This window comes from Manis pentadactyla, chromosome 12 (assembly GCF_030020395.1).
Source record: "Manis pentadactyla isolate mManPen7 chromosome 12, mManPen7.hap1, whole genome shotgun sequence".
NCBI lineage: Eukaryota > Metazoa > Chordata > Mammalia > Pholidota > Manidae > Manis > Manis pentadactyla.
This window is the reverse complement of record NC_080030.1, coordinates 90586279-90591958: the sequence shown is the minus strand read 5'-3', so window position 1 is coordinate 90591958 and position 5680 is coordinate 90586279.

The window sequence follows — 5680 nt, the reverse complement described above, 5'->3', positions numbered from 1 at the left end:
ATGTTGCCTCTGCCTGAATGGTCTTTGTTATAATTATATGCAGTTTCTTGGCCTCTCTTCCTTTAGGTCTCTGATCAAATGCAACTCTGGCAGGGAAGCCTTTGCTTGCTATCTTAACAAAATAGCAAACTCCACCACCAACCTTTTATTCTTTTTACTTTACTCTGCTTAATTTTTTTTGTGTAGAACTTTTACTCAATGTATTATATATTTATATGTTGTTCTATTACAAAATAGTATATGTATCAGTTTTTGCTGCAGCAACAAATGGCCCCACTATTCCAGTGGCTTGTATCAACAAACATGAATTCCTCACTTATGTCACATAATAGCTACTGGCAGGCTGCAGCCCTCGGTTCTCCCAGAAACTGCACACACGCAGGCTCAGCTAGTCTTGTTTCCACCTCAGGACTCAAACTTAAAAAGCATTCCTCCTCTAGGGTAATCTGCTCTAATGGTAAAGGGCTGGAATACAAGGCGGGCAGAGATATACCAGGAAATCTCATTTAAAAATTCTGCTCAGATGCAACAGTCACATGTACTGAAATTCCATTAGCCAAAGCATGTCACCTTAACCAAACACAAAGGCAGAAAGTCAAATAGAATATATGGTCTTCTCACAGGAATAAGGGCAAGTCACATGACAGTTAGTGGGGATGTAATTAGATAGCAGTGATCTTATTGTAAGAACAATTATTCAATCTATCAGAAAATATGTTTCATAAATTGGTTCTTTTTCTGTAGTATCCCTAAGGCCTAGAAGAGTAGTCATTTAGCAAATACAGTTTGAATGTATGAAAAAAACAACTCTCTATCCTTCCCAGCTCCACTTTTACTGCAAAACATTTGGCCTCACCCTTGTAGCTATGGCTTTGGTATGGCAAAGAGATGAAATGGATTTTATCTTTGATGGTCATTTTTGGCCAGTGATCATGGAATAATGAAACACACCCATTTTGTAATGAAATGCCTGTATTTGGGGGCCTTCATGAACAATGTGTTTTTCTCCCAGATTTCAGCATTAGTATTGATATGCTGCTCATTTACTATTGGGAATTTGGTGACACCTTAGATGTGCAGCATCATTGCCATGGCATAGTCTACCACCCCCAATCTATGCCTTCTCTTCTCAGCACTGACCTTGAGACAGGGAGGAAAGCAGGCAGTCTGAGAAGGCAAAACCTTGCTCTTCTCTCCCTCATTGAGGTAGAACAGCTTTCTGGGTGATGTTATTTCATGGAGGGAGTTCAAACTGAAATATGCGGGATTCCTAAATAATTATTCTCCCTTTCACTGGGCCACAAGCCACTATCAGTAGTGACTAACTAGGAGCTTGTGCTGTGGAGTCGACTGGGTGTAACTCCTGGTGCATTTTCCAGCTGACTGACTTGGTGTTTGTTTCTTCTCCTTCGTAAGCCTCAGTTTAATAATAATGGCACCTGCCTCACAGGTCATCATGAGAATTTAAAAAGTGATGTTTTAAAGTGTTTCACTTAACACTAGCACACAGTAAGCACTTAATAAAGAGCATCTGCTATTTCCCAGAGTACTTGAATGTCTATTGACCCATAGTCACATTACCCCATGTTACCTACTAGGAGGAAAAACAAAGTTAAATAAAATGGCCAATATAACACATTCAGCTCTGAAGCTCAGGCTTCCTGAGTATTAATCCTCTGTTCTTTGGATACAAATGGTAGAGCAGACAGAATTATATAAAACATTCATCCAGTTCCCATTTATTAAAGTGCAGAGTGAGGCTTCCATCCTCATGCGTCCTCTGGGGCTGTCTCCCAGAATAGACCCACGGGACACTGCCTTCAGAGGCAAATAACAGTCCATCCAGGAGAAAGGGTCTGTGGCCAAGTATGTTTACTGCTGGATTTAAAATGGTAAGCAGTCTTCATGTTTGCAGAGTCTTTAGTATGCTAATGTGCATTTTGAATCTCCAAGAGGGAAATGCAGAATATAGTATTTGCCATTTTTATTTGACCACAGAATCCTGTTTCCTCAAGGAGAGAGCTCTCTGCAGGGCACTGTGAAGCAACCTAAGAGGAGTTTAACATGGAAGACGAACAACACAGGTGCAGAAAAACAGAGGACACACGAGTGACTGGATGTTCAAAAATGAAATAAATGAATGAAAACTCTATTGACTCCAAATAGGGCATTTTGTAGAGTGGCAGTTTGGATGATGATGTACATGATGAAACTGAGTGAGACCAAGGGTTGTTAACTTCATTCCATGTAGCTTTAACATTGGACAACAGTGTCATCAGATTCCCAGTGACAAAGGGATTTTTCTAGGTTTGCATCTCTCTCATATTCCTGGTGACAATGATTGTTCGTATTTTAAGTCTGGTAGCTTATCTCTTCTTTTTCCTATGTTTCAAACCCCTTTAGCTCCTGGCATTTTGCCCTTATAATTGAATTAGTTCAATGCTCTGATGTTATAGGAACCATATTCTATTTGGAGTTCTAGATCCAGTGTCACTGATGACAATGGAGATTCCCTGAGGACCCACTCACTGCCTAATGAAGCTCGGGCCTCTGAATACATGAAAATAAAGCTCCTGCAGATTTAATTCCTTTCCTAGTTGCAGTTTCTTTGCTATAATGTTCTCATGTTGTTTATAAAAAAAATTAAGGAATTATAAGTAACTAGGTACTTAAGCCTAAACCATGAAACATCATGGTATTTTTAAACTCTACCAACAACAAAAGTATTTTTCTTTTTAAGATTGCATTATTTCAACTGATTATATCAACATCCAGCAAAGCAGTTGGTTGAAACATTACTAGCACCATCTGGCACTGAATTTTAGAGAAATAGAGGCAATTACATGAGAATTCCGTCCTCAGGCTCTCCTCTCCTAATGAGTACATGAAAGAGTTATTGTTTCCCTTATTCATGGATACTTCTTTCATGCTTTATATTGCTTAAAAGTATCAAAGTCTCACAAAACCCTAGGAGAAATAAGTATGAATGTCATTGTGAGCCAGTTATATGCCAGTTTCCAACTCGGGAGAGTGAGTTTTTGCACAGCATTTGCAAGCAGGATATTTATAGTAGGTCACAAGAAGAAGTGGTTAACTGACTCCCAAATTATACTTCTAGCCTAGAATGCCTCAAACTTCACATCCATTTATCCGAAGGTCTGCTGGATATTTCTACTCTGATGTCCCAGAGGCACCTCAAACACATGTCAAATACTTAGCAGCCTTCTCCCCCTGCCATCCTCTCCTGTTATAGTCTTGGTTTTAGCATCCACCTTGAATTCTTGACTCTTCCCTCATCCTTACCCCAGTACCAAGTTAATCACTTCTTACATTTTTCTCCTGTCCATCCCTTTACTCACCTCCCATGTTGCATTTTATCTTCACCACTACTTAGAGGACAATCTCATTGTCCTCATTCTTGTCCCCTTAAACTTTCCACGCACTGAAATTGCTAGAAGGACTTATTTAAAAGCAGATCCGATTATTATTAACTTGTTTGAAAGTGTTCATTAACTTCTTGTCCACACCTAATAGGATAAAGCCTGAATTCCTTAGCATGGCTTTAGACTCTACCATTTTACAAATCTGTTCAGGCCTGTGAGCCCTGTAGTTGCCCCTGACTTCTCTCTTCCCCAATCCACCCAGATCAGATTAGGATTTTCTCCTGGTTACCCCCTTTAGATCTATGAATACCACACTTGCTGGGCTTGCATGTTATTAAATAGTTACCTGATGTGTGCCAGTCTTCTTCACTGAAGTGAGAACTACTTGTAGGTAGAAACTGAGTCCTAAATATTTTTGTTTCTCAACATCTGGCACAGTACTTGGCATAAAGTAGGCATTCTATGAATATTTACTAAATTGAATAAATATTCAAAGACATCAGTCATTTTCAGAAAATATTCCTTAAATCTATATGAGAAACCATTTATTGGCAGCATGACTTACAAAATATAATGTCCAACTGGAAGACAGATGATATGTAGGCATATTTGAGGAGGAGTCTAACCATTTATATGATATGGGAGAAAATGTATTTTATATTAATTCAATAGTATTTCTTTAATACTTCCTAGTGTGAAATATAGTATCAAACACTGGGGAAGCAGAATTTGAGATTTTCCAGCCACTGCCTACATAGCTGGAATTGAAAGTAGCAAAGCCTTCCTATTTAACCCATTCTCATTTTCCAGGGAAAAAATGTTGAGTGATAGAAAAGAAGTTGAGAAGGACAAATTTTGGTAAACTCTTGGACTGTAACATATACAGATGGCTTATTATTTACTTTAGAAGAAAACAGTGTAAAATTATACATACAGTCTTTATTATAAAGCTGGTTAACTATTAACTTAAAACCATCCTAGCGGTTTTATTATTATATGTGGATAATATGTTTCGAGTTATTTTAAGGGCTCACATCACAAGCAGCAAATGATTTATGATCATCTATGAAGCACATTCAGTGGGAGAGAAGGGAGTCACCTGAACTTTGTGTTCCAATGACCTGGCTCCTCCCACGAGTAGGAGAGCTGCCCTTGAGTGACACTTGTATCTTAGACGAACGATGTTGAATTAGAGTCCTAAGTAAATTCTGAAAAGCTCCTCCGTCTATTGTGCATGTACATTGTAATAACGCTTAATAACTAACGTGGTTAATGATGTTACAAAGAAAAATACTGCTCCCTCTAAATTAGAGTGTAGGTCTCCAGAATACTTTGATGTGCTTGGGTGGAACAATACAAACTACTAACAATAGTTGAGCACTTTGTGTGCTATGCAGATTTTAAGAAGTTACTGTCTATTATTTTATTTATCCACATGACAATCTTATATAGTAAGTAATCTTATTCCTCTTTTACCATTGAGGAATCTAAGTCGTAAATCAGTTAAAATAATTTTCCTGAAGTCACAGAGATGTAAGTGCGATGCCAGAACCCATTCTCTAAACTCACATTCTCTAATCCCCCACCCTCAGCCGCTTTTCCATGCACATAAATGCACCAGTGTGCACATGGTGGGGAGGGCACACAGGGAATGTGGCAGTGACATGGGCAACGGGGAAGACAGAGCAGTCCACACTGGCTTGTGTTAGAAACGATGTTAGAAATTGTCTGCAATATAAATTCTCCTTCATCTCTGATTCCAAATTATCAGTCAAGTACATGTTGCTCATTAAAGTTTGTTGTAAAGAGCATTTTTTTGTGGGATTCAAAGATATGTTTCACATCTAGGTCAATGCAGTGAAGTACAGACATAGCATGTGAGGATGCCAGACACCAGAGGCAAGGAGATCTGAGAAATTTCAGCACCAGCAAGATGCTAAAATTTTGGGGAATCCCAGACATTCTCTAGGCTATGAACTTGGGACTTCATTAAATTCAATCTGGATCTCAAGATTTGTAGAGATCTGTGTAAGTCTTTAGTCAGTGTTAAATAAATCTGTGGATGCATATGCCAGGGCTTGCTAATATGAGTAAGTTAATGCCCCTTCAAAGCTGACTCATAATTTGGGCTTCAGACTGTATTTTCATAATCCCTGATATCACTGATTTAGGCCTGGGAGGTGTTGAAGAAGACTCTGTTCCATCTTTCAAGGAACTTACAGTTCAGAGGAGGAGACAGGCAAGCAAGAGGCAGTGATTCTCCAGTGTGATTAAGTCCCATGACTGCTGTAAGCAGA